Source organism: Anas platyrhynchos, chromosome 6 (genome assembly GCF_047663525.1).
Source record: "Anas platyrhynchos isolate ZD024472 breed Pekin duck chromosome 6, IASCAAS_PekinDuck_T2T, whole genome shotgun sequence".
Lineage (NCBI taxonomy): Eukaryota > Metazoa > Chordata > Aves > Anseriformes > Anatidae > Anas > Anas platyrhynchos.
In genome coordinates, this window is record NC_092592.1 from 38,270,070 (window position 1) to 38,296,152 (window position 26,083).

Sequence of the window (26,083 nt, forward strand, 5' to 3'; positions counted from 1 at the left end):
GGGGAGGCGGCACCAAGCACTGTTAGATCCTAGAAGTGAGAACATCTCCCTGATTTATGAAGTCCTATTGCTAAAAATGACACTTTAATACTCTGCAGGAATTTCTTTCTGTTGCTTTTTATACTCATATGAATATGAAAGCTTGGTGCTTGGCCAACAGACAGCAAACAAATGTGGAAAAAAATTTCCTTCTTCTTTGAAGAGTGTGTTAACTTCCCTGTTGGCCTCCTGGCAGCAACATTTAACCTTGCTTATACTGTAACTATATGACTGTTTATTGAGTAAACCATAAAACTAAAATAGAGAATTTCTTTCATATCCAATAGACCGTAGTGGTACAGATGAGTCACACTTCTGTTGTGTTTTAATTTCCACTTATGGTTTTGTTGGCTGGTAAAATATTATTAGTTTTGCATTACTGCTCTTAAAAGTACTGACAGATTGGTTTAGAACAAAGTGTTTCAAGTCTAAAACTAGTTTCAAGTCTGAAAGCAGTCTAAAATCTAGACTAAAAAGTCTAGTTTTAACTTACTGATTGCCCAGCACTGAATAAGAACATTATGGTTTTTTGAGCTGAAATTTTGCCATTTGCTTGTGTAAGCAATATACTTGCTTGGTTTTGAGATTCTTCATTTGTGCATACATTAGGGTAAAACTTTGAAAGACACTTCTTGTTATTTTTTTCTCTTGTTTGCTAATTGTAGATTGAAATTGGAATTCAATAAATTGAATTGTTGAATTATTATAAGTTGAAAACAACCATACAGAGCATGGTTGTTTTACATATTAAGTAATATTGTAAATAATAATAAAAATATATTTAAAAATTCCAATCAGATTTATGAAGATAAGGAAGTGTGGCCATATAGCTAGTGCCTTGAGAGGATGGCTTCAGATTAGCACAATCCTACAAGATTTTAAAGGTGGCGTAATTTAATTCTGCCCATGTTTTCTTCCTTTGCTTGCTTTCCCTCTCCTTCAACAAGTGACTCATTATTTCCCTCCTCCACTCACCTTCAAATGAGCTAATTATCGATCTGAATTAGGTTCTTATCATGAAAATATTCTCTTTTCATGTGCAGTGAAGTCTGTATTGGTCAGAAGTTGTTTTATCATTCCAGCAGGCCATGACTTTGCTCAGTTCAGCAATGGCAATGAATGCAAACTGCCTGAGTATTACTTCTACCAAAGGGTTGCAGTGAGTTCAGGACTCAATACAAGTCATCTTGAGATGAAATTTAAGTAAATTTTATTTTTAAAAGGAGAAAAAGTAAATTAAATAGGCTTCTTCCCATGAGTGGGAGGCAGGAAGAGAAGAAGGTGGTGAAGAGGTTTGAACCCTGTGTCCTTGGGTCACCTCCAGAGAAGGACCACAAGGTGGACTGGCTTGGCATGAGGCACAGACAGAATGCCTCTAACTTGCATAATTAAAATGAAAGCTCAGAACATGTTTTCTTGCATATTACCATATTTATCACCAGCATTTGCTTAATAAAACCATTGGATAACTCATTTTCTGTGGTATAGCTGTGTTACGACTTTATCCCCAAAGCTGTCAACCAGGCATCAGATCTGTTTGTTTACTCTTCATTTGAATGTTGATATAAAAAGTAAACTAGTAGCTATATTAATCTTTTGTGAGTATTTTTTTTTCCTGAGCTGTTTTAGAGAATGACTTTAAGTGTTACTTAAACACCAGGACTTCTAAAGAAGACAAATGATAGGAGGCCTAAATGGAATTTTACTCTAATTTATCAGTGTTCTTCTATGTAATGGGATATCTTCATCTGCTTTTTATTCACTTTATGATGTTTAGAAAAAGCTAGACCAGCATTTTCTTTTCAAGCTGTTAGCGTAACATCCATGCATACTGTAGACTTCATGCTTCCCAGAGCTGGAACAGCAGGAGGAGGAAGAAATAGAGATAATTCATCAGGAAGAGAATAAAGGGTATTTTGAACTTGGATTTGAAACGAGATAAAGAGTCAGCTAGACAGTGTTAGTACAGTTTTTTTCCAGATGACAGGAACTACAGACAAGATGTTTGGGTAGGGGCCAGGATGTCTGATGGGGCGGTGACAAAAACTGGTGCTGCAGCAATGCAAGAGAGAGAAACATTAGGCTGTTTGTCAGGGAGTGCTTTTGCTTTGTAAACCAATGAAAAATATTCCCTGGAAAGTATCTTGGAATAAGTTGGGAACTATGTGAAAGTATTAGTGGCATGGTTATATCTTTTCTTTGAATGAGAATGCTGAAATATTTTTATGGGCTGGAATATGAATTTCTGGGTTTGTGGGAGGTAAAATGCAACATACGGAGGGGATATAGAGCAGTGAAAGGGAAAGGTGTGCAGTGCAGTGAAACGAACTAGGTGAAGTGCCTGCATTTACAAACTGGGGTAAATAGTGGCAGGGAGGGATTTACAGGCAGAGCAGAAGGGACCAAGTAGACAGAAAGCCTTCAGACCTTGGTGCTTAGCAGGCTTTTGTTGCTGAAGCAAAGGAGCCAAAGAGTCTGAGGAGGAGTTACAGAGATTCTTCAAGTTACCTAATCCCAAACCAAGAGCTGTTTCAAACTGCAGAAGAGGGTGCAGCAGGGACGAGCAGACCTGCTGTGGCAGCAGTGTGGCTGAGCAGCTGTTTTGCAGATTCATGGCTTCAGTTTTCTTTACAACGTTTGGCAGCAGCAATGAAACTTTTAGAGTGGTCATTGTTGCTGTGATGGACAATAAAGTCTCTTTAGAATTAATTTTCTGTATTCTAAAGATATTCCAGCATCCTCTTTAAGATGTAATTGAAGTGGCTAGTTTTTATATTTGCCACTTAAAAAAAATATTTTTTATATTTCATATTTGCGATATTTTATATTACTAACATTTTAGAATACGCAGAATGGAAATAGTACATATAAAGTTAAAGTTAGTTACATATAAAGTAACATATAAGTACATATAAAGTTAAAGTTCATTACATATGAAGTTAGTTTACTTCTAAATAAGAAAAGAAAAAAAAACATTTATTGGCTTCTTTGTAAGCACAGATTTTATTAATTTGTTTCATGTGAACTCTAGAATAAATTTTCATTAATTTGTACTTGCTTACACTTAGAAAGTTTTAAGAAGCTTATAACTTAATAACTTATTAATGAAGCATGACATGTGAAAACGTGATTGTTGCTTGTTACAGATGTTTTCTGGTAAATATATGCAGCACTATTGCAAAACACAGTGCTGCAAATAAGTGAGTGATGAAAACGTGCCTTTTAGAAAGGACAGAATTCACATGCTGAGGCTGAGGTTTTTTTCCCAGTGCCATTTGAACTGGGCCAGAGTTGACATAGCTGTTTCACTCTGCTCAGACAGTCACTGTCACGGGGAGCTGGCAATGGTCAATGTGCTCCGAAAAGAAAAATTTGTTTTGTTTTGACTTTAGGAGACTGCCATCATGTGACATGGCTCTGTCTCAGCTGCATTTGGCCACTGTCACGGTTGTGCTTCATTACAGGGCTGTTGTGATGCTGTGGTTGTCTACTGAGACCCTGAAAATCCCATTTCACTGCTTTGGCCTCCATTTTGCATTGGTTTTGCCCAAGATGTTTCAAAATCCTTACCCTAATCAGGTCAATAAGAGTTTTGTTATAGACTTAAATGGAGTCAGTCTACATTCTTTGGCATTTACCCTACAGCTGTTATCCAAGCCAAAATGTTAGGGAAGTCCATGTGAATTGGCATGGCTATAGCATGCCAAATCAAGTCCTTGTTATTATATATACAGATAATATTTAGTGCAAACGTCTGCTTCATTACAGATGCAGAACTAAATGTTTGGCCTTCGAATTTAATGGGAGTTTTGCCATTGATATAAATCAAGCCAAATTTTCTTCCAGAAAATGTTACTAATATATCTGTGAGACATCTGTGGTTAAAAGAATTATGGAAATGTAGTTTATTTTCTGAAGGTAGCGTCACCCTTTATGTGGGGTCAAACCTGGTTACAGTTTTCAGAGGCAAGCAGAAAAGTAAATGCTAGATAATGAGTGATCTCTTGATCTTGAATTTCTGTTTACCTCTGTGGAAGAAAGCAAATATAATTTTACACCTTGATTAAGAGAAATAGCTGCTCTATTATTTTTCCTGCATTCTCATTAACTGTGTTGCTCTTACTGAGATAATTTCACATCTTTTATTTCACCTTTAAAGTTTCCAGAAAGATGACTAAGACTCTTTCCTTTGATAGTGCTAAAGCATATTGCAGCCCTTGGAACTGCTCTGCAATGTGTTAGGTAGTGCTATATGGCTGTGGTAATGAAATCCAGTATCTATTATAATAATAATTACTTTAATTAAACTTTTTAGAACCTCTGAAATGAGACGTGAACATAATATCTCTGCCTGCTGTAGGTGCCTAAATGTAGTATCTTGTTTTACAGATCAGAATATAATTGGATGGACTAAACTATTGTTTATTTTTAAGAATTTCACACATTCAATAAACTGTTGAATATTCAGATTCACCTATTTTTACACTCTTTCTTTTCAGTTACTTTCAGTCATGTCCTCTATTGAATAAATCATTAAGAACAGCCCTAACCCTGGCGATACATAACAAATGATGAAGGTCTGTTGCAGTCTGTCCAGATGTGGGGGGATCACCCACAGTGAATCATGCTGCAGGCCATCTCAGGTCACTAAGATAAGGGCAAACCATCATCTTTCCACAGTTTCTACAAAATAAAATAAAATAAAATAAAATAAAATAAAATAAAATAAAATAAAATAAAATAAAATAAAATAAAATAAAAAGTACTTGTAAGAATTCTTTTAGATAGACTTTGGTATTTGCTGTTGTTTGCCTCACTGTTGATGTAGAAATTCTTTGCAAAGGAGAAGAAAATCATGCTGGCAAAATATAATGTAGCTTTTTTGGTTTCTTTCTCCTATACTTAAAATGTACATAATACAAAGCACCTTGTTGTATACACTTTCCTGCTTAATGAGGAACAATGCGTGTTTGATGAAATGAGAATAAAGCGAGACAAACGTAATTCAAGTCAAGTGGTGCTGGGAAAAGCTTTTCAGAAATAATGCTTAAAGCAGCAAAACCAATCTCATTGACATCTACATGTGGGTGGGCTTTTTTTTTTTTTTTTTTTTTTTCCAGGTAGGCTTTGGTTTCTTAGGTGGGGAAAACAGTGACCAGATTATGTTCTAATTTGAGATAAAATTGCACACTCATCCTTAGACCTCCCTAATGTATGAACTCTGGATCTGGAGTGGTGGCACTGTGTCCAGCCTGCTTTGGCTCTCAACCTGGATTTGAAATCCAATTGTGCTTGCAGAGGCTCGGAAGGAGAATGCCCAGAATGGGGGAAAAGGGTTTGAAAGAGAAGAATTATCTGAGTATCAGCTATTAAAATTGTCTTCTTCCTCCTGCACTTATTATTATTCAGTAAATTTAAAGTACAGAAAAATCTTGAACGACTTTCATTGTCCATGGAAAATGTGATTTCCTTGGTCAAAATTGCAAGAATGTTTCTAATTCTTTACAGATATAGCATTAATGGCATGTAAATTTTATTTCGTGATTAGTATTAAAATTTTCTTATATCTAGCACTAGTTACAGGACAGTATTTGCTATTGCTGAAACATATCCAGTGGATGAAGATTTAGCTAGATATTGCCAAAGTGTTTTCTCTCCACTTAGAGAAGTGAAAGCAAACCACAAAATGGAAAAGGTAAAGGTGTGTATGGCCTTTAACAAGAATGCGGTAGACATAGGTATAATATATTATTGTATACAAAAATAGCTGTTCATATTTAGGCTAATGTTGAAGAAAACAGCTTCTGTTTCCTTTACTTGTGAACTTGTGAAATGGTAGTGTCAGTAAAGTTCAGATTTTGCTCATTCGGTCGTAAAGACAAAAAAGAAAATCGCTGATTCAGGATGAGAGATTTAGATATCAGGGCTTTAATATTTCCTCTGCTCCCTTCCCTTTTTGCTCTCTAATTTTTGTGTGCTTTACCTGTACCTGGGCAGCTTCTTGCTGGCCCGGTGGAGGGGCAGGTGGGAGCGTGGTAGCACCACGCTGCAGCCTGGCTTTCCTGGCTGGAACCTCGTGGAGACTGCTTGCTTCTGAACCAAAGCTTTTGGTGTTGCATGGCTCCACACTGTTCCATTTCCTCGACATGAAGGTGTTTTACTCCCACACGTATAGTAATGGCTTTAAAAAATTTATGTAGGGAAGTTTGTCACTAGGTGGCAGAATTAGACTGTATTAGTACCAGCATTTTTTTATGATGTGTCCACTTGGCTTCTTTGTAGTCCATAAATACCTCTTTGACTAAATCTGGCATTTAATAATATATACATTTTAAAATAGTTTCTAATAAACACAGATCTTTCAAAGAAGCAGTTTTGTAAAATAGCAGGTGAAGTTTGTTGGACTTAAGTATTTTGTTAAAAGTATGATTAATATTTTACTTTGAATTTGTAAACCTGCTCTTCACTCACACATTTTGGAAGTATTTTATTGTTCATGTTTGTAGATGATCTGTAAATTAAAACATATTGTTCTTCTTTGGTTATTTCTAAAGACATATAATATTAAAATATTTCTTTAACTAAATGTACGGAGGTATTCATATGCACAAATGTCTTTTCATGTCTCTATCTGCATATATTTTTTTTTTTTTCACACAGAAATAGCTATTACGCAGGCAAAGTTATGTACAAATTAGTTTTTTTCCTACATGGGATGGTTTTAAAATTTGTATCAGTACAGCAGTTGTAGCATAGTTGCCACTACTCTAGTGCAAGAATGGCTTCTGCCTCCTCAGATGAAACCTTTTATTAGGGACGTGAGGAAAACTGAAAAATCCGACTCTAAACTGAAGCAGCAGTGATTATACTGTTTGTATTCTGGTCTTAATTTATGAGTTAGCTTCTAATGAAAAAAAATCATTATGTTCCAATATAGATTATATGTTGGTGCCTAGATTTGACAGATGCATCAGTATGGGTGCAGTGATGCAGAACTTGAGGACATTTGATTTTGAAGAATAATGCATATGTTTTGAAAACACTGTAGAAACCTTTCTGATCTCTTACTATGTGCTGAAATGTTTGGAATATTTGAACGATCATATGAGAATTTCTTTTCTGTTTTAGAGGATATGTTAGGTATCATGTTGAAAGTGGTTGTGAGCCAAGAATGTCCTACAGATTTTGAGTTAAGGTCACTGGTCCTAAAGGATCTCATGCTTATGGTCCAGTCTCTGTGTTCCCCACTAGTAAGTAGTAGAGAATTTAGTTTATCCTTTATTTAAATTAAAAATTAATTTATTTTTAATTAAGTCCTTAACTCAAGGATTCCTTAGACAGATTAAATAAATAAATAAATAAATAAATAGGAATGCTCAAAGAACATGATGTGTTTTCTTAGCAGACATGAGGGAAATCACATAATTTTACTTTAATACTTAGATTAACTAATATGGACTAAAGTTATTATGTAGATTAAATTATATTTATAACAGTCTCGAAAGGACTCCGTAACATATTTTTAAAACTGAGAAATAAAATGTTACTTGATTTCATTTTTATTTTTTTTAATTTTATTTTTAATTTGTGTCTTAGTCAATGTTAGTTCAAGGTAATCCTTCAACCTTACTTCAAGGTAATCAAGTGAGAATGAAACTCATGTAGCCTATCTCATGCTTTCTGGATTTAGGAAGAATATGACTACAATACCAGAAATGTTTTTGTCAATGAAAAAAGTAGACATGCATGCCCTTTCCTGGGACTCCTGGGATGTAGAAAGCTTTTTTTTTTTTTTTTTTTTTTTTTTAATTGAGAATATGAATTATATTGCTTTTCAGATGTCTGAGATACCGGTCAACAAAAACATTGCCTTGAACATGTTGTACCTCTGACGTTATTAAAAATTGCAGTTGAAGAGGTGCTCAGTGGGAAGACATCTACAGAAAGGAAGAATAACTTCTGCAACTGGCAGATGCTCTGCTATCAAGATAATAACATTAAAATAATGTTAGCAATGGAAATAATAAATAGATTTTTTTTTTTTGAATGAACATTCTGAGTCTTGAATAAAAATAATACTTCAACTGAGTCTTGAATAATACTTAGAACTAGGCAACCCATTTTCAAGTTTTCTGAAGTTCTTATTCTGCGTATTTTTAGATGACACCTGAAATGACTTTAGGAATCAGTCTTTCACTGAGAGCCTTTTTCCTTGTAACTCCAACTTGGCACTGCAGTCATTGCAGACATTTTTCTACAATTGAAGAGTTTCCATAAAATGTAAACATATGCTTTCATAGATGTACTTGATGCTTTAAATGGACAGTCCTTATGAACAGTTGTGTGGAATATTTCATATAGACTTAGGTGCAGTAAAGCAAGCTTGAACAGGTTCATTTGATAAGAAGCAGATCTTCCAAAGCTGAGACTTCTTCATGCATTTGTAATGATCCTTGAGCTTTCCAAGGAACCAGAGCTGGCTTAAAATAATTTTTTACTTACAAAGTATTATTGTACAAGTTGCATAAAACCCTCCTACAGATCATTACAGGCAGCATCTAACCTCTGGCATAACCTAAGCAATAGGAGTTTCTTTACAAATTCTCACTCACAGCTAAGCTGGAATAACTGGAGACTTCTCTACAGTAGTTGGTAAATTGTTCCAGAGATTAATTACTCCAGTTAAAATGTATGCCTTGTTTCTGGTGTATACTTCATTAGCTTCGCTCTCCGGTCAATGCATCTTACTGTGCCTTTGCTTACTACATGGAAGAGCTGAGATCCCACCAGGAGGCCTCTGCTTAGATACTTTCTAATCACATTTGAGCTTTTATATTTCACTGCTGCACCAAGCAGAAATGTATTTTAAGTAGTTTTGCTGTAGGTTGGTTGCATTGCAGATTAATCTGTGCTGGTTCATGGCAATCCTCCATTTGGTCTAATATCCAGATTTTTTTATACTATCATGTCATTTTTTGCTATATAAGCGTATATATAGCATATATATGTGTGTTTGAATGTGCATATACATACATGAATTAAATAGCAAAGGAAGTATAACTTAGGCCTGAAATAATTTGTTGTACTGTTTTTTACTGCAGTTTATTTCTGATCAGCATATTATACTCAATGCAACAAAATAGGTTTCTAGTTTGTATTCAGCTGGAAAAAAGTTCAATAAATCAGAAAAGCAACTGCTCTATCTGAAGGAAGTTTTCTCTCCCTCTTTGGTAAAGTACAAGAGAATTCTGTTTAAATGAAGCATGCAATTTTAATCAATTGTACACTCCCCCCCCCCCCGAAAAAAGGAAAAAAAAAAAAAGAAAAGACAAAAAAGAAACAGCTGCTGCTTGTTAATTAGTGAATGCCTTCACCAATGGACTCATCATTTATTCATTACTTTCAGCGCAGCCTTAAATTCTGTAAATAAAGGTGTTATCACCATGCAATATGACTGCCTGTTCATTTGCAACTAAGCAGCTCAGATAATACATGAAGAGTTTATTTTTAAATACAAACATATGAGCTTCATACTCACAGATTCGTTGCTTTCATCCAATAATTGCTTTAATAGTCCTTCAGCCTCTCCTGGAAAGCTATGTTCTACATCACATGGCCATTTGTTGCTCCTCTGCTAGGTTCACTTCAGTACATCAGTGTACTTTTTGTTATTCATTTCATGATTGTAGCCTTCATGTCTCTAATCGCTCGGTTTGTATCTATTCATAGCTTTTGTTTTTTAAATGAATTGCCTCTGTGGTGACTCCAGGAACTCCATGGCTTCCTGTGTGCCCTTTACAAGGAAATCCAGCAGAGACTGCTTCACTGAAAAAATTTGGCTTGATGGTGCAGATACATTAGTATAAATAAGAAAATCACAATAGTAAGTACAAATAGGCAGTGATAATCACACCTCATTGGCCATATAGATTATGTCAGTGATTAGAGACTGTAAAATACAATTTGGTTTAGCTTGTTCATCTACTAGCTTGGTATGTTGCTGGCTACCTTTCATATAGGTATGTATTACGAATCAAGGAGGAAAAGAGATATAACCAGTTTGTACCTGTCATTATCTCTGACCCTGTCTTCACCTTTTTGTTCCATTCAGTCTAAATGAGCCTTTTTCATCCTGAGCCCTTTCTTTATTTTTTCCTCTTCTTTGTAAGTCTTTATCTCATTGTATTTATTTGCCACAAGCTGTTAGTTTAATTTATGGCTTCTTGTTGGGTTGGAATCTTGTCCTGCTGCCTCTTTCTGAATGCTGGTTGGCAGCAGATGAGAGGGGCACTCACCTGAGTCATAAGAGTATGGCTTAAGCACAAAGTTCAGATGGCCTTGGAAAAGCTCAGAAGGGTTAGTTCCTGAAGTCAGAATATAAGTAAAGCTGAAAAGCATAATATGCATACTCCTTAATAAAAAAATAAAATTAAAAAGAGAGAAATAAGTATAATTATTAAACAATTTTGCCTTATTAGGCTATTTTTCCTTTATCTTGCTCTTAGACCAGCTTGAAGCAAAAAAAAAAAAAAAAAAATGTTTATCTCCATGACACATTTTCCAGAGAAATATAACACAGTCAAACATAAGGCTAAATTCAACTGGACAAAAATTTGAGTCTTCTATTCTTCTTTTCTTCCTGGTCTTTCATACTTTTTTCCTCCCTCTTTTGTCTTGTTCCCTTCTTTACCTCCCCCTTACAAGCAATTTTAGCACTAAGCACTACCTCTGTGCTCAGTTGTTGTAGTCTTATCTTTTGTTTTGCCCTTGCCTGTAGGTATGTTCTTCGTAATAGGTTTTGCAGCTTGTTTCTTCCAGCTTTTATTGTTTGTATTTCCCCACTTCACCATAGAGTTGGGAGCCTCTCCAGGTGACTCTGGGCCTCTGCCAATGTTGCGTATCTACCTAGAAAATACTTGCTTTGGGTTACCAAGCTAAGGAATACAAAGAACTAGAAAATGAAAAATCTAACTTTAAGGTCTGTTTTCGTTTCAATAATAATAATATAAAAAAATGTTACAAATAATTATAAATCTAACAGATATATACAGCTTATTTAATCATATTTTGCTTTTTCAAATGGCATTTTTAAGAGATGCTGAAGCTATTTCAAAGTCTCTGTCAATGGCTGTAAGTGAAGTATTTTCTCATACTAGTGGTATGAGTCCTCACCACAAATTTGAATGTTTTATGACATGAAAGACAGCTGACTGAAAATTGTGATACCAGTTCTGTTGTTTGTGTAAGCAAGCTGGAAGCTATAAAATATCAGAAGATGGTATTGTGAAATAGGAAGACTGGATGCCTACCAGTGGTAGGCTAATACTATGCTATTAAAATTAATTTGTCCAAACATATATATATATATATATTTGAAAATACTTTATTCCCTACTTTCTATAGGACAACCAATAAATAACAGAAAAAAGTTCCATTGGCTGTAAGTGTTCTGAACTATGTAAAAGCAATTTGCAATTCTCTTAAGTAAGGATAAGGAATTGTTCTGGTCTAAAATAACAGAATTAGAAGTCTTAAATAGATAAACTATAAATAGTATTAAATTATGCTATATGCATTATAATTAACATTACGGTGATATTTAAATGGTTTAATAATTATATAATGTTCTGTATATGTTATTTACATTATAATTGCCATGATAATGTTATACTATAAATGACATGCTATTGTAGTCTTTCAACATTCATTTATCAGTGTATTCTGAGAGACCGTATATTCTTTTATATCAGGCTTAGCTGTTATTTGCACATTTATCCAAAACTTACTCTGTAACCATTTTCTCACATACCATTGACAAAAATGAATGTATGGGTGGTTAGAATATTTTAAATCATCATACAATAGCTTTTATCTGCCAATATTTGCTTGATTATTTTTTTTTCATACGCATGTGAAGGTGTGCGTATATATTATTCCTGATAAATAGGGTTTTACTCCTTAGTAGTTGCTTCTCAGAAAGTACACAATAGGTACTACTGTGTTCTGTTATCTCATCCAATGGGATTTAATTTCCATTATTATGTCCCCATATGTCAAAAATAGATCTAGGTGAAATGGGAAAATGTGGGCTATATAATGTTAAATGTAGTGATTTCAATATTAAATATTACATTCACAATGATATTTTTACTTTCAAATTCATTTTTATTAACAATTTTTCCCCTTTATCATTCTACTTTTTTATTCTTAGATTTGAAAAAAAAAAAAGTAACCGAGAAAAATTAATATCTTTATTTTAAAATATGCCTGTCCACAGCTATACTCTGAGAGGCTTCTGCAAAACATGGGGAGCCTTGAGATCTTTGGCATCCCTTTCTGTGTCAGACTTCATGTGCATACACTCAGTGTATATATTTTGTGAGGGAGTAGCGTGAAGAAAGCTTATATCTCCATATGCAAAACCAAGGACTCCTTGCACATCACTGTCCACTGTGCCATGTGTTCTGATGATTATCAAGGATCAGAAAACTGCAGATGTTTGTCAGGTGAGTTTGGTGAGCTGGCTGTGCAGAACCACTGTTTCAAGAGTTTACCTAGGGAGGGCAGATGGCCCCAAATTAAACTAGTCTGCATTAGCCATTGCTCTTCATTTCCAGAATTTAATTTCTGTAGGCTGTATGGTACCACCCAAATAATGTCATTTTAGGTCTAGAGTTCTGTAGGTGGATAATTATGTCAACCCGTAAGCTATTACCAAATTACCACCCTCTATGTAAAGTCCTATGGATTTATTTACAGATCCTCAGCATAAAAACTTTTGGGGAGCATCTGCAGTTACTTACTCTGTAAATCCATAAAAATACTTGTGTGCTGATTGCTGCATTGTTTGACACCTATTCAGCCCTAATGGTTGGCAATCACAGAACTGATGATTACAGGGGAGGCTGATAAACTTCTTGTTAGCCTCCAGCAACCTTATTCTTAAAACCTGTGTTCCTTGGGATGATTTTTAACTGTTCTGGCTTTTTCTTCCCTGAGCTCTTGTCATCCGTAGAAACTATTTCTACTTCCTGTAGCTTCAAAAAGTAGCTTGTGCACATGTTCTTGCACAGTTATCACACATCCTTACCTGGTGGGACAACCACCCATCTTCTGTAGGTTTTTTTCCTTTGGAGCACGTGTGTGTCCATAAACCACATGCTGCTGATTTGCCCAGGATTTTGGTAAACAGTGCTGGTTTTACTATGCAGTTTTAAGCCTGACAAGTAGCTGTGCTGCTCAGTGTGATATTTTGAAAAACTGAACAGGAAGCAATGGTGTTGCATGTTTTTTTTGATGACCTGCCCATCATTCCTGGACTGCTTAAAATGCTTCTGGAACTGATGGGGTCGCCATCTCCTAAATACTTCCTTATAAACTCTGGGACAGTATGTTTAAGCTATCTTCTGCATTCAGGAAATGAATGTTATGATTTACCATCTTTGCTTAAATAAATAAATAAACAAAACAAACAAACAACAAACAAAAAAAAACAACAATATTTTGTTTTCTTCTCATCTCTGTCAAAGTACTTATTTGTGACCAAGGAGATGGTATTTGGATACTGTCTCAGTTTAGAAAACATTTAACATTTTCTGGCTAATGTGCAGCTGTACATTCAATGATACGGTGTATTATAGAACAGTATTGCTACTTTTGTTAGCTAAAATAAATTTTTTAGACTAATTGTCTGAATCCTGAACGCTTTCAGCACTGCCCCATGAGCAGCTCTTCCTACAAACCTGTTCCCTGCAGTATCAGCCAGACTGTGACTGGTTGAGGAGGATGAACAGTGATCACAGCAGCATCCTGTGTACAGCTTAGTTTGCTTTATTTACATTCCTTACTGCATATTTAGTAAATGTATTGATCTAGTGTAGAATTATTGTATCAGTCACAGGCTGAGCCAGTGTAATATTATATTTTGAATTAAATTACACTTTGTTATATCCAAGACAACAAAGCTTTTTTGATGTGAATTTAACCATAATATAGCTGACACTTTGCATATTCATTTCCATGGTGGTAGGTCTGCTTACTAGTGGGATAAATATATCCTCGAACTGGGAAAAGCACTGTGATCAATGTAAATTATTTCTCATTTGAAAAACAAACAGAAAAGTTCTACTAGTGGTAACTGGCACTTGGTTTTAAAGTGATTGACACAGAAATTTTATTTGTCCAAGCACTGCATTGAAGACTCATTAGTTGAGAGAGTCCTACAGTTTTGTTAATTGTAACCTCTGAGAGATAACTGCGGATAATTAAGCACCAATCAGATTTGGGTCTGACTGGAGTACACAGAATCAAACAAAGATATCTGTCTCAGGAAAATAAGAAGTATTTCTACATCAGCATAGTGAGATTTTTGGAATAACTAGCTAGCTAGCAGGGGAAAAATGTAATTGCACTGAGGACTGTGTGCTAGATTTTTGAAAGGCATACAATAATATGGTTGTCTGTAATAGCAGGAGGCTGGACTTTGTGACCTGGAAGATCTCTTTAAGTCCTGAATTCTTCATTTTTGAGATAAATATGTGTATATATATATATAAACTGTATATAAACATATAGTATCACAATGGAACCACACTGACGGACCAGATAAGAGTCATAGTAGCAGAGGATGTTAGCTGAAAATTAACACAAATGTGATAGTCTAATCTTTTAAGAAAATAAACAAATAAAAACCACTGATATTTCTTTAGCTGCAGCATTAAGGTATTATATGCTTCTGGCATTGTATTTTTATTTTTCTTAGTCTGATCAAAAATTATTTTGCCTATATTAAATTTCTCTTGTTTGGTTAAGATTTTGAGAACCAGAATGATTTTAAACTGAATTGAGAAGTGGATGATCCAAGAAGCACTGGTGTGATGTGGCTGGTAGAGTTAATGATGCTGAGAATGTCTGAAGGACACTATGCAGTAAAAAAGAGAAAAAGGATAAGGATGAAAATACAAGATAAACATTTGTTAGTTTAATGTTTTCAACTTCACTGACACCTTCAGTCTGTTTAATCCTATAGGTGCTTAAAGCCCTCCAATGACTTGATAACAGATATGAACTGAAAGAGATGTTTCTGCTGGATGTGGGGAAAAGCTCTTCACCATGAGGATGGCCAAGCCATCCATGTGTACCGTGTGTAACAGGTAACCCAGAGAGGTTGTGGCCCATCTTCATCGTCAGAAGTTTTCAGGGCAGAGTAGCTAAATCCCTGAGGAACCTGGTCTGACCCTGCTTTGGGCAGGAGCTGGGGTGGAGATGTCCTCAGGTCCCTAACACTTTTAACAATCCTATGATCCTACAGTGAAGGCAGTTCTAGACATTCACTGAAGAAACGCTGAGGAGTTTAAGATCTTACCATTTGTGCTGGAGATAATGCTTGACTGGAGAGCTGATGGAGACATTAAGCAGCTGGTGAAAGCTGTTCCAGGCACACATGCTTGACTGTATTGAAGAATTTGAAGAACTATCACAGAATCCCATCTGCTGGTTTTATTTTAGTGCCACTAACCTCCAGCAATAGGCAGTACAGAAATGCAGTAACAAGCCTCTGAAGAACAAAAGCATCTTAAATATGTTTGCTTTTTAAGTACGAAAAGGGTGTTTTAAGGGTTTACGCAAGGAGAAAGAAGCCTGCTTTCAGAGCCACTGTTCCTCCTTTTTGGGACAGAGGCCTCACTCCAGGTCATTTAGGCTTCAACAGTGTCCAGCACCAGATTGGGAACTGAGAATTGAGTAGAAATTCAGAATGGTGTTTGGTGTAGGGTTGGGATGTTGTGATGACATTCCCTTTCTGAACTGATGGATAGTTAAGGCAGTAGGGGAGTTGAGATCTGAATGTGGATTACTCAGGGCTTGCTTCTCTTCTCCTGTCCCTCTTCTTTCTGTCCTTTGAAGTGAGGTGACCCTTCGAGAAGTTTCAGAAAGCTATTAGCAGTGTGTCAGACTTTTCAAATAATATTGTGAATAATATTGTGAATACACAATATTATTCATTGTCTTTCTAAGGTCAAGCATTTTCAAGTCTCTCACATACTAGGGTTTGGCTACCACTGGTGCATTTTTACTCGTATTGTCAGAAATTTACATGGTAATGAATACTCTTTTTTTCAGCAGTGATAATGATGTCCTGGTTTTGCAGCAAGTTAATTTATTTTCCTTCTGTATTTCTGAAGTTTCAGTCTGATGTTAGCTAGTTGTGCTGACCACTTGGATGTCATTGAGTACCTGGGATCACAAAGTGCTTCTTGGGAAGCCAGACTTCTGGAGGTCCTGTACTCAGCTGCAGATGGAGGACTTTTTCCCATTACTGAATGGATAACTAACGACAGCTGTAAGGTAGGTGTTATCTCCACATTTTGCAGAGAAGACAGCATTGTCCCAAACGTAAAGAGGTTAATCTTTTGCATTCACATTAGTCCTGCGGTGGTGCATTTCTGAGTCCTTTGGGCAAGGTTGTGTTTCTACTTAATGGAAAATTATTTGCCTGAAAGGGCAATGCCACTGATGTGGGTTCAGGAAAGTGAAGAACAGTGAAAACATCTGAAAAGTGGGGGAGTGGATGAAACCCTGCTAATACAAAAAGAACAAACAGAATAATCTCTACAACTAGAGGACAGTGATACCTCCACTGCAATGGTTTTGTAATTAGACCTCTCCTCTTTAGCTGTATTTCATTAATTTACCATTAATGAAACAATAGTTCCTTAACAAGAAACGGGATAAGAGAAATTACCATAATAGTAGCTGATAAAGGACATGAGAGAGAGTCTTCCTTGCCTAAAATTGGAAGCTGTATAGTTTTATGAAAAGTATGACAATTTGTTTTACTTGTAGGCTTTCATGAAACAGGAGATAGGCAGAATTGCCTGTTTTTGGTTTCACATCAGAGAGAGACACAAACTTGCATTAGCAAACAAAATTGGACATATTTAGTAATGGCTCAGTAAATATTAGTAAATGGATGGTATAATTTAATCAGTATGGTTGCAGTTGATAAGGTGTTGAAGAGCTCCGATCAAGACTGCTGGGAGGCTAAATGAAAAGCTGAAGATTCAGAGATAAGGATTGATGGATATAATGTTATTCTAATTGAGAATAGTAGAGAACGTAAAGCACTGAGAAATTAAATTGATGACCTGTAAAACAAGCTTAGATTAAGAAAAAAAAATCAGATTGATAGAGGTTCCTGTAGGAATGCAGGCAGAGCAAGGGGCAAGAGAAGACAGAATGTGTAGGATAAGCTTAAATATTGCCTAATTGTTTTCTCAGGTAAGATAATATGAATTTAAGAAGTGTTATAAAAGTTTGGGTGTCAGGAAAAACCTGTGCACTGTGGCTAGAATTTAATCTTCTATTTTTATTTATTTATTTATTTATTTATTTATTTATTTTGTAGCACTGAGGGTGAGGCTGGGTTTTCCTTACCCCAACCTTACCCCTTTCCTTACAAATCCCCTTTCTTCCCAGTGATGTCCTGTTTGAGAGCTGTTGGGTGTGCTGAGATTCCCTGTCCCACATCTCACACCACTCTGCTCCCCAGAGTAACCTAAGCACATGGTTACTCAGTTGGGGGGTGAGAAGCTTTGAAAAGAAAGGGAAAGGTGTGGGACAGCACATCTCTGAGAACTGTCCTGCACTTAGAAATAACCTTTGTTCTTTAAGCTTTGGCCCGTTTGCTTGTACTGTGTCTGACTTCAGACTGCCATTGGAGATGAATATAATTTGGAAAACTACCAAATTCAGCACCTTCTCTGGGACTTTGTTGCAGCCATACTGTTTTTATTGTTGCCAGACCTCTAGTTGGAAAAAACAGTTCGGTTACAGCCTTCAGCAACTTCTGCAGGGTGCACATGGGGGACGTGGACAGGCAGCAGCGGGAGTGCAGCATTTCAGAACGGAGCAAGGGGTCAACGCTTTGCCACGGTCTGAAAAAGTCAAAGCTGGAAGGGAAGAGAAATCTGAAACGGGAGCATATTGAAAGTCCAATCAATCCACTTAACTTTCTTTCCTGTTATTTAAGATGGTGCTTCTGGTGCTTACTAGTATACACCTGAGGCTGTAAATATTCATACCAGAAATTAGAATAATAGGATCATAGAATATCCCTAGTTGGAAGGAACCCCCACAAATCATCATGTCCAACTCCTGGCTCCACACAGGACCACCCAAAAAACAGACTCTATGTCTGAAAGCAGTGTCCAAACACTTCTTGAACTCCCTCAGGCTCGGTGCTGTGACCACTGCCCTGGGCAGCCTGTCCCAGTGCCCGACCACCTCTGGGTGCAGACCTTTTCCCTTCTAGGCCCTTCACTATCTTTGTAGTCCTTCTTTAGTTTTATATCCTTCTTACTTGATGGCACCAAAAACCGTGCGTAGTAGAAGAGGTTCCTCAAAGAGGATTGTATAGGATTTCCCTTTGTAATTACCACTAGGTTTGGGATTTGCCTCAATGGCAGAAAAAAAATGGTCTGGCAAGAGAAAAATGGTCTCTCTGTACCCCAGCAAAATCTGCTGCTATGTGCTGGAGTTGTGAGCTGACACTGGGAATTACTCAAGTAGCAAATCTGGAACTTGGCTTTATACCAGCATAGAAAATGAGCCGTACCCACAGCATGTGTCCAGGGACTGGGGGCTCTTCTTGCCTGCAGAAATATCGAGTGTGCCCCTCTGAGCTAGGCATGGCGTGGCCTGGGGAATGGCGCAAGTCCACATGCCTTGGAAAAACAAAGCTGACACTTTAAAGACAGGCCTGGCTGAAGTCAGAAGGAAAAAAGAAGCTCATTCATCTAGAGGATTTATATAAAATTGGCTAGGGGAGCTGTAAGTCTGTCGAAATGACAACTGAGCACAAAGAGGATGCAACAAAATGAGGAATGAATGACGGAAGACCCAAAGAGGGAATAAGTGAGGGAAGGGGTTTCAGTATGGGGAAGGACCAAGGCTGTACAGGACTGCCCAGAGGAGAAGTGGAGAGTAAAATGTGAGCGTGAGCATCACAGGGCTGTGGCATGGCATGCACCCACAAAAGGGCAGGGGCTGTGGGCAGACTGCAGTGCCTGCACACCCCAGAGATGGGTTGAGAGAGGAAAAACAAGCTTCAGAAGACTGAAGTCTCTCCTCTCTAGTAAATCTGGAGGATTTGTTTTCTTCTGAGCTCTTATTTTTCTTTAATTTAGGTTTGCGATTTAAAGTGGAAGGTTGAAAATAACTGCAAAGGAAGAAATAGTCCAAAACTCATATGAAACACATTTTTAAGGAAAAGAAACATAAAAAAAAATCACTGAATTAATATATTTTTGATACATTCCTAATGCATTTCAAAATTATATCAGTGATAAAGCAGGAGGAGTTTGATTAAGTTTTGCAGCTGTTCCCGACCTGTGCTTTTATACAAGCATGTATGCCTGGTGCAGACTACGTGGGCGTTACCTAGAGATTCTTTCCAGCCATCTGTTTGATGCAGTTTCCATGTTACCAGGCTTTAGTTACTGCCAAAATAAAATTAATGATTTCTGCACTAATCTAATGACTCCTCACTGCATCCTCAAGTGGGCTCTAAGTAACAACAGTGGTATTAAATGCTTTGGTGCTTTATTCTTCTTTAATACCTTAGTCCGTACTTTAATGCCAGCCACCATCATCCTGTATTAGATTGCTACAGGATATGTATCACATGTTTCAAAGAGGACTCAGGGTTGTTGTTTCAGTGTGTGAGCCTTCCTGGGCTCCAGCAGAAAGTTCCCAGCACTGCTGCTGGAGCAGCTTGCTTTTAGGATTGTTCCCTCAAGTACTTTTTAGCTTCTTATTCCTAATGTTGATGATTTTGCAAAGTATTCAACATTGAGGTTCACTTTCCACTCTGTAGTCGTGGCAGGGCCTGCACAGTGTGGACATGACAGGTATCACGTCATGTAATGTAATTTCTAAAATGCTCTTTGTTAAAATTATGGCTGTCGGTACTAAATAATCATGAAGAAATTGCTCTGGCACTGACAGAGAATGGAACAGAAACTACTGGTAAGAATGAGGTAGCTGCAATAAGCATAGCTTTCTTTTATTTTAATTGTTAAATGGAATATGCTGTTGTTTATGTCTTTCACTGTTGTAAAGGACTCATGGAAGACAGGACGGTATCACAGGCAGATGTGAATAATTTCTACATATTGATTTTCTGGCTCTTGGCTTATTATTTTAAATGTATTTCCTTCTTCAATTTTCTGATTTTTTGTTTGTTTATTTGGAGCTTGGTCAATTTGTTAGAAGACAAGAAGAAAAAGCTAAGAGGAAAGCCTGATATTTCTCTGTCTTCCAGCTCAGAGATGGGTGACTCAGATGGGTGACTCAGGCAAAGGAGTGCTTTTTTCACCAGTAAAGTTAAAATGTGAATACTGGACCTCAGCTAAGTGCTGTAACTTGCCTGTTTCACCTCTAGTGTTCAGTCTTCTGGGCCCTCGGCACTCATTAAATTGTGGAGCTCAGCCTCCTCCTCCAAATGTTCTCCTGTATCTGTGGGATTTACAGCCACTGTTTTCTCATAACAAAACCAAAAATCTCTCTCATGCAGAGCTAGATGTAAAGCAAGAAATTCAAATACACAAACATGCTTTTTGGCATTCCCCTGAGGACATTGCAAACCGCATTTAAGCTGCTGGAAATGAAACACTGATTTTTTATTTTTATTTTTTTATTATTATTTTTTTCTTCTCTGCTGCTTCTCTCTGATCTTCAGGACCTTTTTTTACTTTCATGACTGTCCCTCTAGTAAACAAAAAATTAGCATGTCTTACCCAACCTTGTTAATGCTCACCTTTAAATTTTCCAAGGAGATGCTTCTTCACCTCAAATCATGAGCTCAATGCTTGTGCAGCAAATTTACAATCTGTTCTAGGACTGAAAAATATTCAAGGTGTTAGGGCATCTAATATTTCTTCAGAAAAGTGTACTAGGCTACAATTAACTTGATTTATCTTTGGGGAAAAAAATCTTAATCTTTTATCTTTTAAAATGAAAAAGTAATTTGCATCTTTAATAGTAAAATAATCTGATGTGAATTACCTGGGGTCTTTTAAGACAAAACTCCTTCTTAGTTCTGTTTGACAGTGACACTGCTGGGGATGTAAACATGAATTCCCACTACTGAATTTTATTCAGAAAAAGGCAGTTTTTCTTTTAAAGAAGTAAAAACATTATTCTTTGTATTTGATTTAGCCTGGTGTTATGTAATACCTTCATGTACTTCAAAATTTTGCATTATTGTGCATAGAATATTATTGTATGTAGCATACTCAGAATGAGTCATTGAACTGAACTCTAAATAGAGAAAATTGTATTTTTATATCAAACCAATTTTAATAGAAGGCCATGTTGATTACATAGAAATAGAGAAATAATAATGAACTGTTATTAATGGATGACAAGTAGCCATGTTTTTATACAAATTGTACTAAATTTTCACACTGGAAAGACATCCTAGAAGATAATAGGACACTAAGCTTTGTGAGTAGTACATATAAATTTTAAATTATCTCATCTAAAGCACAGTTTTGTATCTGATGGTTGCCTGCATGCTATATCATGAAAATACTTCAACTAGAATTTCAAACATTTGTTTTAAATTTTTTTTTTTTTTTTTCTGTTTGTGTAAATGAAATACATTGGCCATGCTACCAGGTATCCAAGGAATAACATGTACAGATATACAGGGCTAACTCTGTCAAAAAACAAAGTTTGTTCCAAGATTCAACTTCTTTTTTTTTTCTATTTTTTTTTTTTTATTTTTGTGTCATAGTCAGAAATTATTACCTTTCATAATAACAAAATGCCACAATGTCACTTTCTCTTTACTTTTTGTTTGTTATGTTTTTCCCAAAGGTGCCACTACTGCCAGTTGTCAATTCGTCTTTGTTTTAAGCAATGAAGTGGACAAGTTGCCAGAAAAAAGTAAGTTATTTGAACACTTTACTAAAGGAGGCTTCTATAAGTGTCACAGAAAAGTTTTGCCTTACTGGGGAATATATTAGGACCTCTCTGTGACATTACTGACTGCTTTTTATGTATAGATAGCTTTAGAAGAAGGAAAAGGTTCATAATACTAGGATACGTTTTCCTCTGTTCCATTTTTTTAGGTCATTTTAAAATCAGAAAATATTTCTAGCATTCCTTCTACTTCAAGATAGTATCTGCAAAGAAAAGGAATATACTGATATTCTGTTAACTCAGCATTTTGAAAATAATAACAATTGAAATCTCCAAAAGAAGCTACTGAAAATTATAGAACTTAGTTTTCTTTTTGTTCTTTATGTGCTGTGGACTTTAAAATACAGCAGCTCAGGCAGTTGTCAAAGGTGGGCAGAACGGGGTGCAATTTCACAGTGGTAGTGAGCCCAGAGCAGGAAATGAGGACGAAAGAAGTCAGAAGAATGGGTGAAACTGGGATGGGGTCATGGGCATCGGGATGGAGGCAAAAGTTGCTTTGGATGTGATGGAGCTGAGATGCTCCACCTGTGACACTGATAATCAAATGCATGTTTTGTATTCTACCCACTGTTTCAGGAAGCGTATCTATTGCTGCTGCTTCTGATGAAAAAGAATGGTCAAGTAAAGAGTCGCAGATTCCATAAGGTATGATTTCTGTTTTCAGAGTTTTCAAAGTAGTTTAAGATGTCTTTAAGTCAAGTAACATCACCATTGCAAAGTCAAGCATTGAAAAATGCAGAATTAATGTTGTCCTCTCCCCCCTCCCTTTTTTTTTTTTAATGGCCCATTTCTCCAAATAAAGCATTATCTAGTGTATTACCTAATCAGATGTTTATTTTTCCCCACAGGGCCCTTCACACATAAATAGCACCCAATAAAAGTACTACTTATGCATAGCTTACATTTTCTACAATGGAAAGGGTCTGTAGGTAATGATTCCCCTGCACTTGCAAAGTTGCCAAAACCCTCAGAACAGAGAGGTGGGAGCTTTTTAAAATGGCTTACATGAAGAAAGATGTGCTTTTCTACCAGCATGTTGTATTTTATTTTGAGAAAAATCTTGCTTTTTTTTAACCATTTGGATAATTATGTAAGGAAAACACCAAATACAGTTAGAAATGTGTTTATCGAGAGAGAGTACTTAATAATGAGCAGATTGCTCAGCTATCAAATTACCAGATTGGTTTTGATTGAAGTACCTTCAAGTGGAAGATTCCACAAGTTAAAGCCTACTACATTGGTAAAAACTGGCTACAGAGCAGTGATGGTGAAAAGCTTAGCAAACTGGTGGATTGTAAATGAATGGCTCATAAAAACAGTGTGCTGGTTTATCTGCATTCATACCGAGCCAAACAGCCTGCAGTGGTATATTAAACTGTTAAAATTACTCACCATTCCTATGTTTTTCAACAATAGCACCTTTTCAAATTAATATATGCTGTATTTTCAGATAGCCTGCCTTAAAGTGTTTCTAAAATGATTTTTATTCCTGCTCTTAGTTTGATTGTTCACAATCATGGGTCACATTTCTTAATGTTATATTTAAAAATACATAAAATTATTCTTGTGCTGATGGTATATGCCAGAAAGGTGTGTATTCATAAATACATTAAAAGATATAAATTCAGATATGTAAAAGTACAATGTAATAAAGCATTAAAAATGTATTTTCATTTGTACAGACATACAGTACTTGCATAATGCTTCTTTTCTCAAAGTGCCTTAAAGCCATCCTTGTATGGATAGGTAAATCTGAAGTTAGAAGACCATCCTATTTGTCTAGAGTTAATAAATAAATAAATGGGAGGGGAGGAGCTTCTTAAAAAGAAACAAATCTTTGTCATGATAATGCCACTAGATATTCTACTTCCAAACTAACTGAATTCCATGAGTTCAAAATATTATCTCAACATACTCTAGATTTTATTGCTTCTCTCTTAAAAGTATTACATTAAAAGTGCAGCTACCTGTAATGTATGGGACAGCTTTATCTTTTCATAACGTGTGGTATAGTTATCTGGAAGGATGGTCAGTGTGCAGGATGAAATGAGCATTACTGAGTTTATAAAATTACACTTCAGAGGAATCTTCTAAAATAAATAATGGATTTGTTTACTGATATGGGATACTTTATAGTTAAATTAAATAATTCATTTACTTGATTGGAAATTAATAAAAGATAATATTGTATATTCAAATGATCAGAAGAAAGTAGAATTGAAACTAAGAAAAAAGCTACATTTCTGTTTATTTTTTGAGCCTTTGAAAAGGCTCTCAAAATATACCTGGGAATTAAAAAAAAATTAAAAATAAATTACTACTCTGATAATTTTATTATTTTTAATCTAAGAATACTAAACCCAAGAGATTTGCTGGAGGGTAAGGAGGTAAATATGCAATTTTCTTTTTGTTTACTGTGCATTTATTCATTTTCTTTTATGGTGTTTTGTACTTACAGTTCTACTGATTAGCATAATAGCAGCATTGTCATGCACTGCTTTAGGGAGAGCACATTGTGTTCTTGTCTGCCTTGCCTTGCCTGGAAAGGAGAGTTATCTGGATCAGGAACATTATGCGTCCTGCTGAGGGAGGAGCATGGAATATGTGCATGGGAGATGAAATCAGAAAGGACGAGGAGACAACAGCATGCTCTGCTCAGATCTCTCCCAGGAAGAGATGTGGGTCACCATAAAAACTGAACGGATGTTGTATATTTTTGAAGGTAATATAGAACTGGAAGTTTACGGAGCACAGAGATAGTTCAATATATTATGACAGGGCATAAAGCCTGTGTTGACAGCACTTCCTTGAAACCAGATACTAAAGGTCCATACACTGAGCAGCTGTCACAGAGTAACATACGTTGAATTTCACATCCTGGTGTATCCCATGGTAATTTGTTTGCTTACACTGTCCCTAAGAATGTGAAACCACTCAGATGGTTTTTGCAATGGAATTTTACATGACACCTGCATGTCTGATCAGAAAGTCACTAATTTTGTATGAAAAAAACACAGCCAACTACTACTCACATCCTGGGAGAAAAAATGTATGTATATCTAAACAAATAACTTTGTTTAATAACTTTATTTATTTATTTATTTTCCTCCACCTCCAAAAGCTACAGATCCCTTTTGGCCTGGATTATTTTGTATCTGAGTATGTATAATGTATTTGCTTATCTGATACTTGGAAGGATTCCAGGTTATATGATTACTGTGCACATAACCCACTCCTCACTTTTGCTATTAAAAAATCAGCTTGAAGTATGCCAATAACTACATTTTATTGGTTTTAAGTTTAGAGTATGTTTGGTTTTGCTTGCCTTTGTCTTGGATAAAGAATTACATTTCTTTTTTTCCAGAAGACTAGAAAGCTCTAGCTTTAGCCATGTGTAACACATAGATGTTCCTTCCCCCTCTACATCCTGTTATAGATATATGCTACTTCTGACATAAGAAAAGTGTTTTAAATACAAAATATCTCAAATACACAAAGATTATCATCTACACATTCTCAATATTATGTGGAAATTTTGGTTTCTGCTGCACTGCCAAGCCTAGGGTAGGTTGGCATCCTACTTCACAGTTGGTAGCTCTCCATACGTGAAGCACCGGTGTTGCTGTTGTGGTTGCTTTAAGAATTGAATGCTTTTGTGTTTACTTGTGGTTTATTTTTCTAGCTAGTGACAAAGTAAACTATGGTTTATTTTTGTTTATTTAGTTTATCCATAAACATGAGTGCTATGCTGCCACAACGGGGAATAAGTGGGAGAATTAAATGCAATTACACTTACTGAAATGGTATCCAAATTTCTAGCAATGCTTTTATTTTTGCTTAAAGATCAACAACAACAAAATACAGGCAATGAGGAAACTAACCTATGTAAGGTAATAGCTCCTTCTCCCTCTATTTCAACTGATATGCGAAAATTGTTTTTATTACAGCATATGTGAAACAACTGTATTCAGCAGTGCTACCAAAAAGGTACGGAAGAGATCAGATGTAATGTTACTACGCAGTAAAGAGATGAAATTTTGTTTCCATGTCTTAGGATAAC

At 36.0% G+C, this 26,083-nt stretch overlaps 1 long non-coding RNA gene across 3 annotated transcripts; it reads left to right on the plus strand.

Annotated features, from left to right (window-relative positions):
- Positions 1 to 9,538: 9,538 nt before the first annotated feature.
- LOC106017930 (uncharacterized) lies at positions 9,539 to 25,085 on the plus strand. 3 transcript variants are annotated; one of them, XR_001191707.5, is made up of 5 exons: positions 9,539 to 9,922; positions 16,221 to 16,383; positions 21,919 to 21,987; positions 22,600 to 22,668; positions 24,482 to 25,085. It is a non-coding gene; the product is annotated as an uncharacterized lncRNA (long non-coding RNA). The 3 variants fall into 3 exon arrangements; XR_001191705.5 differs by having other exon boundaries at positions 9,540 to 10,058; XR_002403418.4 differs by lacking the exon at positions 9,539 to 9,922 and adding an exon at positions 15,068 to 15,191.
- Positions 25,086 to 26,083: the final 998 nt, after the last annotated feature.